At 39.7% G+C, this 24,325-nt stretch overlaps 1 protein-coding gene across 2 annotated transcripts in view; it reads right to left on the reverse strand.

Annotated features, from left to right (window-relative positions):
• The window catches only part of rap1gapb (RAP1 GTPase activating protein b), a 139,408-nt gene that overhangs the window by 109,494 nt on the left and 5,589 nt on the right, over positions 1-24,325 (reverse strand). For both annotated transcript variants that reach the window (XM_065955109.1, XM_065955110.1), the window contains exon 2: positions 3,401-3,441. The gene's annotated coding sequence lies outside the window, so the exon portion shown is untranslated. The remainder of the gene's footprint in view (positions 1-3,400; positions 3,442-24,325) is intronic.

Below are 24,325 nucleotides of genomic sequence, written 5' to 3' on the forward strand. Positions count from 1 at the left end.
TGTTTCCTGTTGTATCTATGTTTCAAGAATATCTGAAAAAATGCATGCAGGAAGGTGACCCTGCTGCATAGAGGAATATTGTCCAGAACCTGCATCACGCCCTTCTTGACAGCCTCATCTGTCATTTCAGGCAGGACGCTCCACCACTGCTTACTGCATCATTCCCTGAGCAAAGGTTCAGAAACATTTTTCGCAACTCAGGTCAAAGACAACAAACTCCTGTCATCAGTGGACACAGGGGAGGAGGAGAAGGGGGACACAGAGAACAGTCAGCAAAAACAACATGAAAACAGTCATAACCTTGCACACAGGAGCTCTCATGGGGACACAGCTGAGAATGAAAGAGCTGCTTTGTCTGCATCATTGATGTTTAAATGTTTAAATGGATAAATGGCAATAAAACCCAGACATAAATGTTGCAAGCATTTTGGCCATATTTTCCCCAGCAAAGATTCTTCCAGAACCAAAGAAGGTGCTGTGATGTCTGCTTATTAGCGACATGATACTTGCCTAAGTTTACAGAGAAAGTTCTGTTCTTCAGATGTGAAATAAACCAAGTCAGGGCTGTGACATCAACACCATCCAACGCTGCAGACGATTAACTGAAATTGTATTCTCAACAGTGTTGAATGATTCAGTAAGGTCCATAGTTCATTTCTTTATGCGCACACACTGTACAGGGGGTTCATCTTTTTACATCTTTTTTTATTTTATTAAGGACAAGAGCTTTTTATAATAAGGGGCGTGGCTGATCTGGCTGATAGGAAGTAGATTATAGATGACTTTCAGGAGGCTTAAAGCCCACCTCAGCTCCAGCTCTTTGCCTGTTAGGTTGACTCAAAGCTGCTTGAGACAGAGTTTCCAATATGGTGGCTGGCACCGACGGTCTCTGAATGTCCCCTTCAGGAACCAATGGTTGATGTCACAGAGACAACGTCCATGTTTAATACAGTCTATGATGTTGACCCACATCTGCTAGTCAGTCCGGTCCAGGATTTAGAGTTGTGATGTATGTTTTGGATGATATGAAATACAACTTTACTATTAGAGTAAATGTAAGAAATTATTATATTTATGATGGTTTTTCTATGAAAAACAAGTTTGTGTTCATCAAGCATAGATGTGACTGCAATTCAAAAATGTTGAATTCCAGTGAGAAAATTCAGCCTCAGGTATTTTGCAAAACTCCTAAGTTGCAAATAGAAATTCTACCGTTGGGCTTAACCTATCTGCTTAAACAGCATTTAACCAATTGCAGTCTTCACGGCTCGACTGCAGACAGGCCACCCAAGTCAAAAAAATCCACCTACTGTATTTATTGAAAACATATGCCTTCAATAACTGAAAAAACAAGGGGAATCAATAGGAGAAGACATGTGGAGAAATTAACTTTTACTTTTCTGTCTCATAGCAATGGATATGCTTTTTAATGACATATTCAAGCCAGATGCTTCCACCATCTATTACAGTTGTGTTTCTGTAGGGAGAGAAAAAGATACTGGTATTGCCATTCAGATACATCAGCTTAACTCAAGCTAAAGACGGTAATTATCAGAGGCCACATGTTGTTTTTTTTGCTAACTTTATGAGGGCAAAGGTGTAGAGTAACATCTAAGCCATTTTAAGTCCAAAACATCTAAAAAATGTAACTCAATGAACAGAGATGAGTCTGCAGAGGTACAGTAAGAAATGCCAGTGGAGGGTTTTCAGGGGTTCAGGCGACGTTAGGTCTGCTGTTCTGTGTGGTCAGTGGTGACAGAGACATTTTAAAGTCAGAGCTGATATTCTGCTGAGGGGATCCTCCACCTGGTTAAGCACGACACTTCTATGAAAAAGACACAAAGGAATTTTGATGTAACACAGTCTGACTTTCTTCACAGGGTGGGTACAATTTTTGCACTCTGAAATAGGAGCTGACAGCGGGCTCAGCTATGAATTATTTAGCCTGAGGTACACAGGAAACCAATACAGATTGCTTTCCTGTGAAAAAGAGAAGAGGCTTGCACTACCATGAGTGTCGATAAAGCAAAGACAGAGGCTGTGTAGTATCAGAAATCATCTGGAGTGTCAAAACTTCTCAAATCATGGCTGCTGCACAGAAAATAAAAAGGTTGTTTTTAAAGAAGATGAATACTGTCTTTATCCATCTGTCATCAACACAAGGAAAACATTTATATGAGTTTGTGTGACCGACACAACCACACAGATCAACATTTAGACAGAAGCAATAGAATGAATGAAAAAATCTAAAACAGAATTTACAAATCGACTGATATGTCAAACCTTAAAACGTTGAAATTGAAAATGACCAAACCGAGAAATAGAAAGAGAAGCAGGGGAAGCTGGAAATGAGACGTAGTGAGGGGATCACTGAGTTCAGCTGCTTTGTTAATACATTCTGCCAACTTGAGAGGAAAATACAAAAGCAGCTCAGAGCTTTTACCAAACTTTACTGCATCCTTATACTGCTTATATTAAAGAAAAAAAGACAAAAACAAATTAGAACGGCCGGACCGATATTGGGCAGGGAAAAAAATCTTACTTTAATCTATGTTTCGATCTTTCGGGATAGATAGATAAAAGATAAACACATTTATTATGTTGATCCCTCAAATGCAGTTATCCAACACTTGTGGAAAAGATGTATAATGAATACAAGATGGTTACGCAACTGTAAAGTAACTGCACATGTACATGCATCACCGCTTGACACTTGAGAGTGATAATACTTCTTGTAATCCATATAGTGCCCTCTGCTGGCGAAAGAGAACTGCTAGTGTTATACAGTACAATGAAACTCAAATGAAATGCTATTTGACTGGTAAATAAATCTAGTAATAATAGCGCATTATTAGCGCATACAGATGGTCACTTAATATGCTTATATTAGTCGATATTATCGGCTGGTCGATATTATCGGTCTGGCTCTACAAATGAGATTGTGATTGAAGGTACAGATATTCCAAGACAATTGCATGTATAAAGGAGCCTGTATTAGCTCTCTCAAACCTCTCAACAGGTCAATGATTTAAAGATTGGACGGCAAAGTATAAGTATCCCATAGTTGAGAAGCTAATTGCACAACAGATGCACAGTCTGCATCAACACAGCAGGGTATTTATGGGCTTCCTGCTGCTGGCTGCCTGCAGAGCAGACTCCATGCAGAGGCAATAATCTCCACAAACACTGGTCACAGTCATCTCAACCACTACAGGAAGTCACCTGGAGCGTCCCCTCCACATGACAGCTCGCCGTGCACAGTCTAAAATATCATGTGAATATTTCCTCTTAAGTTTGTTTCTTCCTGCAGGGTTGGGTAATTACACAAGTTTCACTTTTGCTTTGAGTTTGATGTTACAATATGAACAGGGTGATGAAGTTAAATGATTTCTCAACCTACCTTTCAGTTGAACAGCTGTATGCTTCTCTTGTCTGGCTTCTCTGTGGAAAAAGAGAAGATTTTTTAGTTTAATTAATTAAAAATAAAACGCTGGAGGTACAGTCTGTATATCATTTGAGTGATAGCTTTGGTAATATGACAGGATAAAATAGGTAGAAAATAATGTTCTATTTCCCAGAAAACACAGCAGCCATAGCTAAACAGAGCAAGGGACATTATTTCACCAAAATCACACAGCAGTTATTTTTCCGTGACTTTCCTCTAAGGGAGAGATCAAATGCTTTTATAATAAAGCTCCATTCAGGTTTCAAAGTAATTTGTAATATTAAAATAGAGATTTCACCCCTTCTCAATTGACCCACAATTTATTTATTTTTTTACAATCATACTACCTTACAATAAGGAATGTGCACTTTTAGTGTACTTAAATATAACCCTCCTTTTCCTCACCAGAATCATTTATGGGTTAAACAAATTATTCATATTTCTATATGTTGTCCCTCAATGCTGATAAAATGTTATGCTCATATTGCAACATAGCCGGGGCGCTTATTGCCTAGCGGTTTTGACGTCCGCCCCATGTATGGAGGCGATAGTCCTCAGTGCAGCAACCAAGGGTTCAAATCCGACCTCAGCCCTTTGCTGCATGTCTTCCCCCCCGCTCTCTCCTCCCGACATTTCCCGTCATCTGTCCTATTGCAACGCAGCCATCCGCCACTAGCTGGTGCTGTAGCTCTGGTTAATGTGCCTGCTCTTCCTGGTCTAATGCCTGGATGTAGACAGGCTTCATGTCATGATTGAGGCGGATAATTTAGCCTCCTGGCAAACAGCTACAAAGCACCCACCTATGAGTCAACCCAGACACGCCCTTCAAATAGCCTTCAAATAATTAAAAGAAAAAAAAATCAACCCCACATAGAGTGGGCCAATAAAGAGATGCGCTATCGGTGCCAAATCTGTTTTCTGAACCAGGCCGTAAAAATGTTTAATTCTGCAGTAAAAATGGGAAAACTTTCATATTGACTTTAATTTTCAACAATGGAGGTTTCCTCTTGGTGTGATGTCAAGGGGGAAAATACCCCCATGTGAATATGGTGAGTAAAGCAATGTTTTCAGTGTGATATGTAGTGAACAATTTCACGTATAATTTTCTTTTTGCTCGGACTGGAAACATTTGTTGACTTAAATATGTCACACATCCCCAAGCTGATCAAAACCAACCAAACGCCCCTGAGCCTGTCTACTCTGGATTTAACCAGCAGGAACACACATCATGAATATCAATTATTACTAAAGTGGAGCTGTGAAAATTAGCAGGGGGGTTCCATTGTGTAGGTTAATGGAAGCTCAAACATGCACTTTAACTGTAGGGTTAATGCCAGTGCTAAGCCAGCATGACAATCCTGTCCTTGAGCTTGAATAATACATTGAAAATGTGTGTGGGCTCGTTTGATTGGTTAAAATTATGCATGAAATGAAAGATTGGTAAAAATGGAGAAAAAGCAAGAAAATAAGAACAAGGAAACAAATAACTCTGTCAAAACTATTTGTTTATGCTTTTGCTCATTCTGATTGATGAAGAAAAAGCAACCCTGAACATGAATAATAAAATGCTATCACCTCGGTACATTTTCTCTTGACTGAACATAGGATTGAACAAGTGATGATATGCATATATAAGCAGCCTGATGTACACTGTGCCTGTGCCATACAGCTCATACTATTCAACATGATTCTTCATTATATTGAACATGGATATTGCAGTTTATTCTACATCAATTTTCAGTTACACCACCGGGCTGCCATGAACTATACTGCCTCAAATATTGTAATAATCCGCAGCTGAGAATGGTCCAGTGACACAAACCGATTCTGTTTGAGTAACATTGTAAAAAAAAAATCAGTGCAATTTGGTGTTACAAAATTTTGTATTATTATTATATTTTTTAAATGATTACTATTTCTGTTTTCTTTTTCAGTAAGGGTTTTTCATGTTTTATTCTAGTTGTGAGGAGAGAAAACTTCAAACCTCACAGATTTAGTAAGTGCAGAAGCAGACAATGAATTATTAAAACATATTTCAAAATGAAACGTCTCACTTTTCAGCAGAAACCTTTATGATTATGACGACTCTCGTCATATGAGCGCATATACTTTTCCCTTCATATAATAGCACATTACTATAAGCCTTGATTACATTATGCTGCCGGTTAAAATAAAGTGGCAGTTTAAAAAAGATGAGTGACTCTTTCTGAATCCACCAGTCACAGTGGCAGGAAAGCCAAAGGTTTAATTCCAACCCTGATGTAGACTAATGGAAAGAATGCAATTTGAAGGTTGAAATGTCGATATCACTTCCCTTTAGCACTCTACAATCAGAAACTTTGAGCTACAACTATGCCCTCCAGCTCTCAAATTGAGCAGGAAAGTGCCTCGAAGTCCAGGATTTCTCGAGTGTGGAGATTGGGCTTTGGTTATTGTGTGTTCTGCAGTGATTGGTCTCCTCTGTTCTCAATTTCATAGAATATTTCACCTTTGTCTTTCCCTGTTGCAGTGCCAGGTTATCTTAAATCCTTTTAAACCCAAGATTTCTTTGCTCTTTTCTACTGGACCATGCAGGTTTTGAGCTTTTGACTGATCTACCTAATTGGACTTCTTTCTCAGTTTCAACTAGGGCTGGTAAATATATGTGTATTCATTCAGTGTATGATGTCATATGACATATATGTCAGAGTAGAGAGAAAAGGCAATCAGACATGGCAGTATCTACACTGCAATCCAAGTGGCAGTCATGCTCGAAACTGCTTGCTAAGAACTTATAAACAAGAAATGAAGAAGAAGACAAAACACACAAAGAAGAAGAATGGTATATGGTAGCAAGTAGAGCTGGGAATCTTTGGGAGTCTCACGATTCGATTTGATTATTGGGGTCACAATTTGATTCAGAATCCATTTTCAATTTAAAATGATTCTGGATTGATGATTCAAAGTCTATTTATGAATTAGTCATACTTCAGGATCTACTCCAGATCATCTGTGGGACTGGCTGAATTTCTTGCTGCTCCATTTGGCATTCTACTGAGTTAAAGAGCTGGCCTTAGAACTAAGCAAGGAGTGACTGATGAGCCAAAAAAAGTTATGAATCGATTTAAAATTTCAGAAGATGAGAACCTTGATTTATATATAAAATGATTTATTTTTCCCAACCTCTAGCAGCAAGTTGACAAAGCAGACCTAAAAGATCTGCCTGCCTCCAACATCTTATCCTCGCTGTTTTTAAAAAGCCTTTAGATGTGACAGCAGAGGAGGTCAGTGCAGTAGTTGACGACCTCAAGAGTGCATTAAAAGTGCTCTAGTCTCGTAAAAATGTCCCATCAAGTTACAAGCCAGTCAGTCGTCCTTTAGGGTTTTAAACATTTCATAAATCATAAATATGATATATTGCTCCTAAATACACATACTTTTTTTGTCATACATTTGACAATTATTTTGTTTTAGTAACTTGCACTACTGTCAGTTCACAATAAAATAAAATCCTTTATTCCTTCCATACGTGACCAGAGTAATGTGGGCTTGAGGCTGAGCATCACAGACAGCTAAGAAGACGTACAGAGATTAACGCATTTTATCCCCCAGCAATCGTTTGAGACCGGAGCCAAGACAGCAGCATACCACTACCTGGCTAAGCCAAAGTTTGGACATTTTATGAGAGGAAAAGCCATTACACCGTCGCCTAGAAGTAATGAAATAAACTCTGGAGGTTTACTCTGGCTTCAAACTGTCCGGATTGATTTGGGAACCGTTGTGAATGTTTTTCAGGCCAGAATCCTGCAGTAAAATAAAACTCAGGTGTTCAAAGCATTTTGAGTTCATTTGAGAATATTCTTACTCAAAATGTTACCATGACTCTACATCATTTTAATGATTAAACCGCTGCTGCTTTTTTTTTCCTCTGGCTTAATTTTTAGCCGCTAGAGCCATGATCATAATCAACCGTTATCACTGATAAATCTGGTGGGTGCACAAATCCTAATTAACAATGAGAGGTAGAGTTAATTAGCCTGTCAAACCATCTTAATTTACCTGTTCTACTCATGAGAAATGGCAGATAGAATCAAGGTAATTGACTTGTCTTCAACTGTAATCACAACCTGATGATGGCAGGAATGAGAAAATCATCCCTGAGACATCGACTTTGCAGGCGAAGGAGCACGATGAATGATGAAATTAGAATTTTCTGACCATTGTGAAGAGAACCAATTGAGTCGTAACTGCAAAATGAACCCCGATGACTCTGACTTAGGTGGAAGACGAGAGATATTCCGAGGCAGGCTTCATCTTTATGAAATATTTCAGGAAATCTCAGCTTATTTGCATTTTGTTCGCTCCTTTCAGCGCCACAGCTTGCAGGAGGCAAACATACACCCCGCAGAGTGATTGCAGCTGGAGAAGATAAACAAAACATATTTGGATTTTTCTACCCACACCTCTGCTTACATCTGGTGCGCATAGCCATAAGTAGCTCACCTCCACAGGGTGTTAAGACAGATATAGGTTTTTATTTGATTTCATTAGCCAAAACGCCTGTTGCTGCCATTTTGTGGCAGCAACAGGCGTTGTGAAAGGCATATTGTGAAAGGCTGCTGGACATACATCAAGGTACTTCTGGAGCACTACAACAGTGACAACAGACGTGAAATATCATAAAAAGTTTCTATCATTTGTTTCTAGTTTGTGTCATTTTGTGTTTTCTAACTCATCAGGGCCACGTAAGAACTCAAATCTATAAGCATTTCAAAAGGCTGATGTTGTTCTTTGATTATACCGGTTAATGTTAACGTTAACCTCAGTTAACTATCGATTATTTAACCGGCAAGGATGAATGGAAGTGGCCGGCTGATACACGGATGTGTACTTGTAGCGGACTTTAACACTTCTATAACAGACTAATCCTTGATGCCCACCCATGAAAAGAATGTCAAATAAGATTTATTCTTTGTCAATTCAAACAATTGTTCAACTCACACAATCACAGAGGAATGAGGTGGCTTTTCAGTAGCTTCTCACGTCAGAACGGAGTACCAACTAAACCTAAAAAAAAACAGCATTGTCATCGTCTTCAGTTGGTCAATATTAAAAGTAATATACCAATAATAATACTACTATAATACAAACTTCTACAAAAAATATACACGCTTTGTTTTCAAAAATATATTCAGCCGCTGTGCATTCAGTTCACTGTACAAAAACACTTTCATATCCCTCCAGCACTAAATATATTTCTGTTCAGTTTGCATCACAGCTGGATGTTTCTTATTAAAAATAATATACCTATAATAATACTACTGCAGTAGCTCAGTCTGTAAGGGACTTGGGTTGGGAACCCGGTGTGAAGCAAATCTGTAAATTGGTCTGGTAGCTGGGGAGATGCTAGTTCACTTCCTGAGCACTGCCAATTAAGGTGCGCCTGAGTAAGGCACCAAACACCCCCCCACCAGCTCAGGGGCGCTCGCTGTGGGCGGCCCCCTCACCCTGACATCTCTTCAATAATGCATGTCAGGATCCTGTTTGTGCATTTGTGTGTATTTCAGTCTATGTGTGTGTGTGTAGCATGTTCAACAACAGACTGTTAAAAATGTAATTTCCCCACAGGGATTAATAAAGTACATAAAATAAAATAAAATATAATGAATAACAATAACGATAATGATAACGGGGGTAGACTTTTAGTAGTGAAGCTATGAGTAACTAAGCTTACTACATTTTACATGTAACTTGCCTCACTGGTATTAGAGACATTTCAGACACTTGTATCTGAATGAGATCCTCTCGGAAAGATAAACCACAGAACATCAGAGTTTGAGACATTTTATTCGATAAAACAGAACTCTGAAAGCTGTTTTTTTTTTTTTTTTTTTTTAGACTCACCAAGAGAGAATTCATGCTTACTGGGGAAATGTCTGCTTCACGGATATTCAGCCATCTCAGAGTAGTTTGACATTAAAGTGTTTTTAAGAACATGGTGTCTGATGCAAAATGTTAGAACTATTACATTTGCAGCAGTTTGAGGAAGAAGAATGGTGTTTGCAATGTTTGGGATAATATCTCAGATTCCCTCTTTATCCTCAGTGTCGTTCACTGCTCACATCTACTGTCATATAATGAGGCTAACACTGTGCACACTGTGCTCTTTGTTAGAAAGAACTCTCCTGCCAGTTGTGACTGGGCAATACGGTCAATTCAGAGTCTTGCCTTTGAAGTGATTACGCCCAAGAAACAAATGAAAAGGCAGCAGTAAACTACTCCATGACAATAACACCCGGACTAAAGCACAAAGATTTTTAGAAAATCGTTCTCACACTGTTCAGCTTTGTAGGATTACTCTCCCATTATCCCTCTTGCACAAAGAAAGTTATTCCATAAAAAAGCTGCATGGAGGATGGGGTTAAAGAGGGCATTACAAACAATAGAACTTCTAAATAAACATCAGTATATGTGTGGCACAACCTGCCTGACATGAGTACACCTTAAGCTGACACCGGAAAGAAGAAAATGACAACAATACAAACAACTAACAAGATGAAATGTGTCATTAAACGCTGGATTGCTGAATATATTCACAACACAAAAGACACTATAATTGCATAATTAGAATTTTGAAAAGCCAAAACAATAATGTCCGTAATGAATTTTTCATGCTTTGCCTCATCTAACGTCCCCTAAAGGATTGACAAAATGAAAATAAATAAATAAAGGAAATATAAACATGATGAAGCTCTCACTAGCAGAGGCAGACGTCCTCGAGAGCTGCAGGCGCAGAAAACATTTGGAGGAGAAGCGGGAGAACGAAGGTAGAAAATGAAAACATGGAACATTGGGAAGAAAACAAAGTCATCACAATTAAGCGTTCATAATCAAAGAGTAGAGGGCCTGAGGGTGATGTTTTCTGGAGCAACGGTTCACACTGACTGTAGAGAACAGATATAGTACTGCTTTTCTTTATGTGTTGAGTGATAGAGGTCATAAGGGGTTATATTGTGTTTTTCTAGTGTGGTTCTTTATGTTTGATATGACACTTTAATCACAAACTTAACAGCATGAATCAGGTAAGGTAAACGAGCAGACATGTGATGATCAGGTTGTTGTCAAAACATCAGTGGCGTAGTGGTGAGTGCGCTTCCCATGTATAGAGGCTGTAGTCCTCCAAGCAGGTGGCCCAGGTTCAAGCCCAGGTTCAAATCCAACCATGGGCTCCTTTCCCGCATGCATTTCCTCTCTCTCTCTGTCTCCCTGATTTCTGACTCTATCCACTGACCTACAGGTATCTCAAAATCAAGGCAAAAAAAGCCCCCAAAAATAAAAAATAAAAAAACATTAGTTTATTCATTATCTATAAATATCTATCTCTCTCTATCCCTGATTTCTGACTATCCACTGTCCTATCTTTACAACAATAATAATAATAATAATAATACTTTATTTGTACAGCATAAATAAAGGGACACAAAACCCAAAAGTAAATCTTTAAAAAGAAGTCATAAATGATGAATAATCAGGTTTGTACTGCTAGCTGCCTCTGCTAATTCCCTCACTGTGCTTCTCCCTCAGCCCTGTTTATGTTGATTATGGCTTTTGGGGATTTTTCAATGCAATTATCCAACAAATCACAAGGCTTGCTGCAGTTTATTGTACTTTTTTGTAATTTAGGGGTTGTGACACTTATTATTCAAAACACACTTTACCATGTTTTTCTAACATTAATATGTGTCCCGAGCCTGTCTTCAAACCCCACATTTAGTAATGTCCACTTTTTAGAGAATCCCCTCCAAGAGTTGCAACCTTAACGTGGTGGAGAGGTTTGTGAGTCCTGATAAACTCATGAGCTGTGTTAGGGTAGGGTCTCCTAAGGCAATGTGGTTCACAAGCCACTGGCTGAGAGCCGCTGTGTTGGAGTCGTAGAGATGAAGGCTCTGACTGTTGTGAACAGCAGTTTGGAGAATATGGACTTCTTGGGAGTCTTTGGGTGGGGCACTGGAAGGGATTGCGCCGGTTTATCAACACTTCAACACTCATGTGGGACCCCTAGAGGGCAGTAACCTCTCCCCCAGGTGGGTGACACTCCCCCAAGTTGGCGTTTATTTTGCACTCTGAGTCTGCCTTTTTACCATAAACTATTTGACATGGTGCAAGAAAGCCAGGGCCACCCAAGCCCATCCAGAGAGGGTGCGTGGTCAGACACAGCTCACTTTCATTTAAAGCGACAGACACAGAAAACAGCCTGTTCTGAACAGGGCTGATATAGAGGGGTTAATGGACATGCTCAAATACAGGATCAGAGTGGATTTTTGGCAATAAACTTCACAGACATGAGTTGAGACTTATCTAAATGAAATGGAGTATTTTAAGTGACCTTTAAACCTGAGTGACAGGTCTACCCCAGTAATCAATCCCATGCAGCAGCCTTCAAGCTCACCCTGTGTAACAAACAGTAAAGACAGGCTCTCAGGAGGGTGGAAAAAACAGAATAAATTCTCATTGTACAGCTCAGGCACTTTCTTCATGTTAATGCTGTCCCCTGCAATCATAGGTGAAGGTCTACCTGCTGAGCAGACAGCACCAACTCCTCATTATTGTAATTGTTTTTTTCCTCCTCTATGCTCTCTGGGGAGTGCTGCTTATCTCGCTGACATTTCACCGCTGCTTGCTCCACACACGGCTCCGTGTCAGCGAGCGTATAAGTGAGTTTATGTATGCCAAGAAGCAATAAGGCTGTAGGTGAGGTACACATTTTCCTTTTGAAGATGCAAATAATGCAAATATACTGCAACCCTTTGCATTCTGGGAATTCTGAGTACTCTGCAGGAGAAATATACTGAGTGTAATGAAACCATCGCAGTGCATTGACAAACGAGTCACAATCTTAACATCCCTGTTTGCATGTCATTGAATGTTAACAAGATTCTCTGCTACTCTATTTGTGTCTGCATCTCGACTGTATGTCTTGTTAAACAGTCTTTCTCACCAGGGCTGATTGCAGAAAGAGATGTCTGTGGCTTTGCATAAATATATTACATATTATTAAAGCAGAAATCGTTTGATCATTTGCACATTTGTAAGTCTATCACAATTCACTCCCTTATGATATAAGCACTTTATCTCAGAGATATATTTTCCATCATTTACATGTATGAGGGAAAGAGAAAAGTTAAGGGAGACAGACTGAGAGCTCAAAGATGTTTTTGGGAATGCGGTTTTTCATCATTATGAGGTCTGACTCACGCCTCCTGCAGGCTTGGTAGTGAGTGTGCTGAGGTCCAGGCTCCTCCAACCTTTCATCTGTATCCCTCATTACGTCATAACTGTCTGGCTTCCTTGTAGCGTCCATTCTTTCGTCTTATTACATGTGACAAGGCCGAGGTTTACGTAAAAAAAAGACGGCTGAGATTTACACCGCTGGCTGCTTTTTACTTTATTTTAAATACGCTCCATTAATCATTGCACTGCAGAGGCTTTGGCTGAGCTTCCACCAGCAAGATGCACTCAGCGTAAATCATCTGTGTGAAGTCTTACTGACTCAGAATCCGGTTCGAGATCTTTACATACAGACAGGAAAAGTGTCTGGCTTTAGAGAAGGGGATTACAGTACATTCAACACATCTTGGACACCACTGGGCGAATCAGCAGAAGTTTCAACCTTTCTTTTTTTAAAAGGCTTCCAGTATCAGTAGCTGTAGCAGTAATTCCAAAGAGCTACAATGTGTTTTCCAGGCTAAGACTTTGTGATTAACAGTCTGTCTGACTTTGCAAGTGAGAGACGAGTCGTGGAGAGTGGAGGAGAGCAGAGAGATGACATTTACAATCAGGTTGTTTTGTGACTTCTGTTTATAGAGATTCATTAAATGATTAATTGGCATTGGAAGATATATAAATGGGTGTCAGTATTAAATCACAGCTCTCCCTCCCTGCGGTTTCACCTCCGTCTGTAAGCGTGTCATTGTTTTGTTGATTTACCTCTAAGGAAAACAAGTAAGTGGTGTTTTTTATATTGTAAAAGGAGACAAAGCTTTAGAAAAAGTAGCTTGAAAGAGAAACCATAAAAAATGGAAACCAAAGGTGCAAAGTTAAAGGAGCAATATGTAACTCTGACACCTAGTGTTCAAAACGCATACTGCAATCCAAATTCAAAACCCTGAAGAGAGGCCTTCCCCCCGCCCCCTCCTCCCTGGAGTCGATGGTAACACAGGTTGAAATGTCGCAGAAGCTTCAGTGTTTAGTCAGCCCTTTATCAGTCTTGAAACTTTTCTGCATTCTAACCCCCATTTTTAAGAAGCATTTCTACTATTCATCGTAGTTTTCTGCTGGCGGAACTTATTGGAAAAATGTTGAGGCTTTTTAGTTTAGGTTGGGTAGATTCAGTTCCTGCTTTCATCGCTGCAGCACCTGTTGGTTTGCCGTTTCCCTGGCAAACCGAGGGGCAAGGGGCAAGGGGCAAAACGACTGTGTGGGTTCCCTGGTCAAAACAAACACAAACCATTCTGCACTGACTCTAACCTTAGGAGGAGGACATACTGGCTGCTGCGTTGAGAACCCAGCACTTCAACACAGCATGTTTTCTAAAGTCAGATCACTAACCCCAACCCTTTAATGATGTAATTCTGTAAATACCTGACATATTTAACCTTTAACGTTCGTTAAAATACCATTAAGATTATGAACTTTCATTTCTCCAATAATACATTGCAACATGTGAATCTTCTCAGCTTGTTTATTTTAAGTATTTAAAGACATGATGGATGTCCACAGTCACAATTTCAAGTGCTAACAAAAGGAAACATTCCACATTGTTTTACAAAGGAAGTAACCAGCAGCCTGTTGCGACACAGCCCAAATAGTTGATTTTAAAATACAATTCTCTCTGACACGACAAACAGCCAATCAAAGTTTAGGATTTTGGCTGCCACCTCGGCCTTCATTTTTTAAATCCATCATAGATGAGATTTATTCATCAAATTTCCGTTTACTTTTTTCATGTCATTAAACGTTGACTTTCTCTTTTGTTCTCCACACAGATGGTTTCCCTGCATAAAGCCAATGCCCAGTGAGGCTTGATGAGACAAAACTACCCAGACGCCAACAGAAACCAGAACCCTTAAACGTACAATATGTACTAAATTATCTAAATTAATTGAAAATTGACTACATCTATGATATATATTTTTTTTTGTTGAGTACTTTCAGTATCTCGAATATTTCCAATAGTTACCAAAGCCAGAGATATCTGTAATTATATAGTTGTAACGGGATGTGTCTTGTCATAGCGGCCACCTTGACGTTGCCATAGAAACATGGGGTGCATGTTACGTCAAAAACGGCCGTACTGTTGCTGTATGTGCTGCTGTGATAAAATCGTCATGTAAACGATTTATGGATACATCCCGTTCATCTTTACTACGGTCAACACAGAGTTTGTTTTCTCTAAAATCTTTCTCTTAAGGTTTGCTCCTTTAATCAACAATTTCAGCTGCTGCTCTGTTCACAGTGAAGTGAAATCACGACATCATCAACCAATCAATCACCTGAGGAACAGAATCGGACAGATCCCGACACATCCCATCTTGTAATCATTGGGCCTCATGCATGAATGTTTCTTATTTCTTATCTTAAATTTGTTTTTGCACAAATCAATCAGAGGAATACATAAATCAGCCATGTCTGTTTTTACCCTCCTTAATATGATGATGGATCGTGTTTGAGTTTAAATTGAATGTGTGCCAGCCGATTTGCATACAGAAACACCTCAATACACAAATATAATACACCCATATAAAGGCAGCAGCCGCAAGTGCCATGTGCAAATTACATACAAACAAGCCACTTACATTTGACAGAACATGCTGTTTAGTATGTTGGGCAAAGAAATAGCATCCCCATACAGCATTCAGAACACCAGATCTGTTCTTACTTTGCAGTATGCAACAAAGGTTTTTCTGGCTGCTCTGACCCACAGGCCTCTTTGGCACTATATACATCACATCACATGAATCCTCCAGAGAGCACAGTCAGATGATGCGTGTAGTTTGTATTAAAGTTCAAGGTTTTTTGTTTTTTTTAAGAAATAATTTGCCATTTTGAAGGCAGGGAATATGAATAAAACAGAAGCTTATATACAAGATTAACGACTTGACAGCTCCCTAAAAGTCTGCCAAAACAGTTAAAACATCTGGAGCTCTGCCTACTGGCTGGCTGCAGTAAAGGGGATTGGCTCTTTAAGGAGAGGATTATGGCTTCACTTTTGTGCAATAAAAGGAGGTGAAGACATGTCATGCATCTTTATACATAGTCAAAGAGAATGGAGGCTGAAACAAGTGTTTTCTCTTCTGACAATGAATGCACGGCAACAAGGTTTAAAATTATGTTCATTATCACTGCAGCAAAATCATGATGGCAAACAGCCTGTGCACACGTCTAATTTTTGCTACCATGCCACTAATTCAGAGAGTTTGGTAAAAACACTTGTGTGTGTGTGTGTGTGTGTATGTGTGCGTGTGCATGTGTACTCAGAGGTGGCTGTCTTTACACTCCTTCATTACAGAGGTGACAGATACAGGGTATTCATGCTGCATGAGTAATGGGTGTGCGGGGTGGGGGGTTGTGCAGTCAACATTGCCCGTCTGCCCCAGAGCTCATGATGACTCTTATCTTGAAGTCATTCCTCCCTCCTGACCTTTCAGCAGTCCCAGACTCCTCCAATCCCCCTTTCACCTCCTCACACACACAAACAGTGACTCCTCTTTGTTTGCATAACAGCTAATGTTCAGAGACTCTGCAAAGGATTTTCACTTATGATATAGTGCCTGATCGATGAACACTGTTAAGCTCTCAGAATGGAGGAGCTGATCGATGAAGATATAAATCAAGGCTGTCTCATTCTTCTGAATTCCAGAAGACATCACATCGTAACGTTTGGCATAATATAACTTTAACATATAGTGCAAACCCAGTGAGAGTTATCAGATTCTGCAGTTCTTCTAAACTGTTTCTCAAAGTGTTTCAGAATATGTTAGAACATTATTTTGTTTTTTTTATTTCATTTCACTTAAAAAGCAAAAAAACAAACAAAAAAAAAAACACCATAATAGATCAATGGAAAAACAGATAGTACATAATGATTAGGCGTGGATTTCAATATAAGTTTCACCTCTGGCAAGGCAAATGACCAATCACAGTCAAGAAATCCAGGGCTGTCACCTGAGATGGCCAATTAGATTTCAAGGGGGGGCGCATGCCACCCCTCTGGAAACACCCCCGGCCCTTTAACACATACAGTGGACTCATGTTCTACAGTACCAATGAAGGTCATGTCAATGTCCAGGTGGACTGTATAAGTGAACTCAAACAGCTGAATCTGTTCAACCAAACTTTATGCAGACTTTTTTTAGCCTCTGAGCAAAATGTCTTTGAAAAGTCAGAGTGAGCCGATGTGTGAAGGCAGCAGTTATTAAAAACCACAAGCGAGTGGGCGGGGCGATGACGTTCAAGTTGAGTCAAGTTTCTTTATCCTTTACTGATTGTCGCAGTCAAGAGTACTAAACTCTGTGTTTTGTATCTTTGTGTGATGAGACATTGCTACAGATGCTACCGCTAGCAGTGAGCAGGGCATTGTTGGGAGTTGTAGACCCTCCCACGTCGAAGACGGTGCATTCCATCAAATTTACGCCGTGTTGTATTACCATAAATACTTCATCATGTTACAAGCTTCTTCCCTTGCATGAAATGTCATTGCTGCACGGGTGACACTTTGGGTAATGCACGCAAAAAAGATAATGACAAAACAAACTTTGATCCCTTGCTGCGTCTGCCATGGTCCTCGTCGACATACTGCGTCACAAATGACTTCATGTCAGCACAGCGGGTTCTGGCAGATACATACAACTTTTATGGACTGCGAAACTCCATTAAAGTTGAAAAAATCCTCACAGAGATTTAATCCTGACTGATTTCTGCTGCATTTTGCAACCAAAAGACAGAATCTCAAGAATTTAGAACCTGTAATCAACCCATAATTAGTCAAGTAATTCTAAAGCTATCAGTATAAAGTAAAGAGATCACATTGAACTTTGACAACCCGAATCCAATCAGTTCATTCTTGGGTCTTGTTAGATGTTTTTGTGTCCACATTTTTGGGACAGATGGACATTCATACAGTTACAGAAGTCGTAATCATAAAGCTTCCTGCCACAGCCAGGGCCCATCACAGAGCCATAAACCTCCACTGTTTGTTGCCGAAAAACATTACCAGCCAAGCCTGGGACCCTGCAGTCTGATGTGCTCTGCCTTGGCATCTTGTTCGCATTTCTCTGACAGTTTTCATAAATATAAACGATAAGGAATATGTCATCCCTCACCACAGCACCAAACACCAGGCTGCTAATGTCTGTGTTATTTACAGCCTCCCACTGTGACCCAATGTTTCATAACCAATTTACATTTACTAATCATTGTGCACATTTTGAATGTGATAAACATAATTACTCTGGGATATGTATGAGAGATAAACGAGTAGTCATTATCATAATTTCCAACACATTTTTCATGTTCTCGTCTCTAGCAGCTCAGCACAGTGATTCTGCAAAACAAACTAATTTATTAGCTGTTAAATGTAATGAAACCCCCTAGTACAGACCAGAGTGGCTATGTCTGGAAGCTAATCTTTTGTGTGGACAGCTTTGCACCTTACCGAGTCCATTTTGAAAACATTAAAGAGTAGCTTCTGTTTAACATTGTGAAAAGCTGCAGGGAAAAGGAGCGGTCCTGGACTGGACTGTACATTTAAAGATGTTTTCTGCAGCAGTTTGTCATCACTAAACTCTGGTTGAATACAACAAATGTCAACTACATTAGAAAGTTTCATCATTACAAATAAATGCAAACTTTGTAGTCTCAATGAAAACTGACAACCTGAGACAATAATATGAAAGCCCTTTTAGAGATTTGATCACTAGAATAGATCTGAATATCACAAACCCTGTTTCTTTTTTGTTTTTCTTCAGCACATGCGAGTCCACTCACAACCATGACCAAAGGGGTGGCTGGGTGGCTAAAGGGGTGGCTGTGGATCAGTGGTAGAGTCCATTGTCTCTGAAATTGGAGGTCAGGGTTTCAATCATCAGCTCCTGCAGCAACATGTACGATGTGTCCTCGGGCAAGACATTTAACCTCAAGTTGTTTCTGCTGCTTTGTCTGCGGTGTCTTAATGTGTATGAATGTAATTAATCGATACTGATGGTCACTTTACATAGCAGCCTCTACCATCAGTGTGTGAATGTGTAGGTGTGATCTGAAGTGTAAAAGCGCTTTGAGTAGTCAGGAGTATTGAAAAGTTTTGGCTCCATTAACAATCAAGTCTAAATTCGTCAGAGAAGCTTCAATCAGGAACTTTCCCCAAGATAGTTCAGACATACAGTCGGAGTAATTAGACAGAGAATACTATTAAGGTACTACATGTTATTCAGATCCAGGCTGAAGAGAATTCAGTTAAGAGGTTCATCTTCTAAAATTTTAAATCCAACTTAAACCTCTTATGAAGGAAAATATGAACAGTATTGAAAATCAGCAGCCTTCACAGGGTCAGTGGCCATGAATGAACCTTGTTCTTAATTACAGCCTGCAGCAGGAAAGCATTGTTCCCACTAATGGTTCCAGGTCTCTACTTTTAAGATAATGAATAGATGCTGCTCATGTTTCACAGATGCCCAATACTACTCCTCTAAACCTCCCCACAAAATGTCTCACATTAACTAGAAATCTGGCTTCTTCTGCGAGCAGCTGTGCTGATGCTCCTCCTCAGAGGAGGAGATGACTTTGGCTGCGTGTGATTCAGGATAAAACCTCATTTTTTTCTGACATTTTCTAGCTTCGAAAGTGCAGATGGAGGGATTTGTGAGACTCATAGAAAAATGTAAAAGTGTGATAATGTGCTGCATAATGCCTCATCCTGTGATAACAAGTCTGCAATGAAAGCGGAGGTACTTCTGTTAAGGTGCTCTGTCTCTGCCTGAGGGATAATGGATTCCCTGATATTGTGTACCACAGAGGAAAAGCTATCAAAGAACAAATCAGTGGCACAAGGAGGAGCAAATAGTGTCCTTCCCAAAACACTTAACGCAGACCTGTGTTTGGAAGAGTGCAAAGTTGGCTGGTGGACATCCATTACACTCGCAGACAAATACAGCCGTACTACTATTGGAGGAGGGAAATGACCGTGCCGCTCGAGTGCTGCTCGCTGACTATAAAGCAGTTACTTGAAATCGGACCCTTGATAGCACCACAGAGTGCCACACTATAGTTTCCCTTTTATAGCAGAGTGCATCCATCCTTAGATTTATAACAATATAAACAGACTGCAGTCTGAGTGCTCACATGAACCTTTCACACAAAGACATAAAAAGAGGAAAATAAAGAAAATGAATGTGACCAATATATCGTTTGATGCCCCTGGTGATTTTTTTTTTCATAGTTGTCTTTTAAGGTGATATTTTAATTGATAAATATTTATTTAGCATTTAAATTCAAAAACTGTACACTGAATTGTAAAGGTAAATACCCCAAGCAGACTTCATAAACATGGATGTAGTCTCATTGTCATCGACCATTGGTTTCTGTTGAGGCGTTATGAAGCCTAGAGAAGGTGGTTGCCATGTTGGAAATGCCAAACCAGCCAGACAGCCAGCCAGCACTCGGCCCTGAAATAAATCTCCTTCAAATTTTTCAACTTTGTCTGCTTCTGGGTTCCTATATAACAAAAAGCACTAATATATTTCCCATTCTTAAAAAAAAAATTGCCATTTACTGATGGGACTGCAAAAGAAGTTCAATTTTTGTGAAACTACATGGGGAGAATTGCTTTTTTATATAGAATAAATCATTTAATATCGGCGCATATCTGCAATAAAATGAGCCGATAATTAGCCAATATTAACGGATTAATTGGTCGGCCTCTAGTTGAAATGACTTACCAGCCCACAACGCTCTTATAGCTGTCTATAAAGATGGCACTAAAGCAATCCTACTGCCACTAAATGTTATCTTTCTTATCTCCTGATGTGTCTGCACGAGGTATCATCGTAGTATTCTTCAAACAATAACAAGCAAAGGAGGGGAAAGAAGGAAAATCTAAATACAGATCAAAGCGAGGAATTTACATGTGCTGGTTTTAAAACAAGCTGCTTGAGGTTAAGGGACAATAAATTAAGAGAATGCAAAGCTTATTTCCAGTGATCGTTTTAGTATTTTGTTCCCTGTGACAGAAAAGAAAGTCGCTGTAACCTTTGAAAAGGTAAGAGACATTACTGATACAATGGGAACCAATAAAGCCATGTGTGTGTTACAATAGCAGGTTTAAAACTTGTAATTAGTGATGACATTCAACCTGAGTCGTCAGCAGACAGACTCAGCTGCACAGCTCGCTGAGATAATGGAGTCACATTCAAACATCTAATCAGGGTCATTAAGAGAAGGGGTGGGTGATTGTAGAGAACAGTGGGCAACAGTTCATTCAGACGGACAAAAGCTTCAAACGCTATTTCTCTCTACCTTTCCGTTCTGCTCTGATGGAGAAAAGTGGACGTTAGAAAGTCAACATCCAAGACATGTGATCATGTCGTAGAGAGAACTGTAAGCTTTCTGTTTTAAGGGTTCAGACACAATCTAACTCAGCGTTGCATCAAATTATTATATAACAGTTAATTAGCAAACCCCTTACTTACAGGAGCTTAAAACTTTAACGTTGCATCATTTACGAGCTCTCATCATTGGTTTTGGAATGAAGAGACCAAACGTCTTCATATAACTTTAAAAACAGGATATATAATGGTGATTTTCTGGGGGACATTTGTGCAAGAAATCGTGCCAGATGGTCGTGAAAAATATCCATTAAAAAAAGCAAACTGTGCTTTTCTAAAAACGGCATTACATCTGGGAAAGAAAATTACCAAATGCTCTTTTTTGTCCAGAGCTGTCAGTCAGTTTTGGAGTCTTTTTTACACATGTCCTACAATCTGTCAGAAGCTCTGGTGCATGCACAGAAGCTAGATGGCTTCTTCGGAAGTACACAAGCTGTTTTCCTGTATCTTATCCTGATAACATTTGTTCAAGCAGAGTTCTGAGAAGCGATGGATTTCCTGCTTGGCAAAAGTGGCATCGATCCTCCTTTTGTAACACAGCAGGAGGCGCTTTCAGGGGAATCTACGAGGCAAGCCATTAATCATAACTGTAGGATAAACAGTGATTTCCTATTGTTCACTACGTTGTTAATCCTAACACACAGAGAAAGTTGCCTCAGATGAGAAAAAATAGCCTAAAGAAAAGACACATGGAGTAAGGTCTCTGTGTGTGCATCTGTGTGTGTGTGATGGGAGGTGGGTCACTTGTTGGCCATAAAACGAGACTAATGTTCAAAGACATCTACAGCATCTGACAGGCGGGGTCCTATAATCTATTTAATGCCCTGCATGTTGCTATAGAAGACTTACATAGAACATGGCATACATTGCACTTTAAATACGTTAAATAAGAAATAAAGGCTTTTAATTCACACTTTTCTCCCTTTTTTTTGTTTTTGTCTAAAATAAAGAAGGAAATGTTTCTAGTCTTGTGCACAACCATATAACAAAACAACAAATAGTGTTTTTATGTTCATGTCTGCATGATGTAAAATCCCTTCATTTGTTCCACTTGCTCACACAGTTTTATTCAGGGTGTTTGTGAAAAATCGCCCCTTAATAGAAAACCTGTATCCTCAGCTGGGGTGTATCCAGACATTTTGAGTGAGAACACCCAACTAAGGGAAGGACTTATGCAAACGTGGTGTGTGTAAACAAGCTGATTAGGATGTGTGCGTGTAGTTGATCAAACGTTTAAATGTCATCAGCCTAGAATAGGCACTAAAACAACTACACAGTTAAACAAATGATAAATACTGTAGCCCTCAATGCCAGTCAAATGTTGCACTCAAATTACATAACAGCCTACCGCTACTAGCTAGGGCTGTAGCCATAGACTGTCTGTAGCTCCAGTTAACGGGCCTGCTCTCCCCGCTCTACTACTCAGAGGTAAACTAGCAACCTAAACGGTTTAGCGTCTCCTAAATGCAACCCGGATTAGCAGTATTTTGATCTAATAAATTGAGATGAAAATGGCTGTGTCAAGTTAAATTGGCATGCCAACCTGAGGATTGTGTAACTACATTTAGCACAGACATGTGGACATTCACCTGCAGGGAGGACTGGAGGCTGGTGGTGCTAGCACTGCTAAAGTTAGCCACACTCAGCAAACCAAATAACACTGTTTACCCGTAGACAATCTTAGATAAATTGTGCTCAATTTTGACTGTTCTCTGAGACTTTTCTTACCTTTCAACTATTGTTAGGAACAACCCTACTACTATTGCTACATTCCTGTGTACATCTGTACATCTTTAAATAACACAACAAAGAGGCAAAATATAAATCTTCACGCCTACTTCTTTAAAGAGCCCGTATTCTGCCCTTTTTGGGGTTCGTATATTTAATCTATGTACCTACTTTTGTACGTTCACAATAGCTAAAGTCCGAAAAAAGTGTCTGTTTTCATGTACTGCTCCTCCTTGCTCCCTCTACACTCTGAGTCCGTCAGCTACACTCTGTTGAGCCCACACTGTTAGACCCCACGTGGGCCAAGTCTGCTCTGATTGGTCTGCCGATCCGCTCTGTCGTTATTGGTCAGTCGCTCAGCACGTGTCTCGGAAATTTCAACATGAGCTGCAGGGTTTGCCACAACGAGCCAATGGGCTTAGATCAGTGATCTCACACTGACAATGACGCCGCACTGACAAATTTTTATCGAGGGGGGCTAGAACCGAGCGTTACATGCAGCTAATGCTACAGCTAACAGGAGGAGGTAGGAGAAGCCGCATTTCCGCAGATTTTGAATTTTTGCACATAGATGTGCCTAAACATGCACAGGACACTTGGAAAACACACTAAATGGCATATAAAACCAGAAAACGTGTAAGATGGGACCTTTAAGGTAAAGGAGAAAAAGAAGTCCAACAACTAAAATGTGCTTCATTGAAAAGCAGCAGAAAATACTAGCAACCTGTTGCAACAGATCCATTGAATTGGTTTGAACTGAATTCCTGCCTGTGACAAGGCAGAAATACATTCATAGATGAGGCTAATTAGGTGGCATCTGGTTTGGCCAATCCATTTTAGAGTGGCACCCCTAACACCCCTTCCACACTGATCTAGATCCTGGGCCAGTCTTTGGATAAGACCACACTTGAGTTAAAAAAAAAAATTTGTTTACAAATTGATGTAAAATGAGAGTAAAACCTTACGTATTTTGGATACAATGCAGTTCAAGAATACTTCTCATTCTATCAGTAAATTGAACGCAAAGTAATAACCCCATAGGTTACTAGCAACCCTCTCATTTTTTTCAAGGTTTACTGTTGCCATCATTAAGAACATAAAATATAAGACAAAATGCCAAAAAAAAGCATTCGACTCTGTTCATGAATAATGCATCCATCCCTCCAGCCAATCGTTAAAATCCTGCATCTTCCTTCCCACATCCATCCAAATCAGGCCAGTGCTATAATAGTTGTAACCTCTGAGAGTCTTAAATCTCCATCTTTATTAATTGCTGCCACTCTGTTTTATTTAATGTCAAGGCACAATGGCAGTGTGAATTTCTTCAGCAGCTTTCATTAAAGTGACAGATTGACGTCCTTGAAAGTTTGAGTTCTTACAAAGAAGCACATCTGCAGTAAAGGGACGGTTTAATAATAATATGAAGACGTTTCTTGGAAAGTCAAAATGCCTTTTAATGGTTTCACTTCATCCATTACTGTCAAAGGACAGCACTTCTTACATAAATCATATCGGA

Source organism: Labrus bergylta, chromosome 5 (assembly GCF_963930695.1).
Source record: "Labrus bergylta chromosome 5, fLabBer1.1, whole genome shotgun sequence".
Lineage (NCBI taxonomy): Eukaryota > Metazoa > Chordata > Actinopteri > Labriformes > Labridae > Labrus > Labrus bergylta.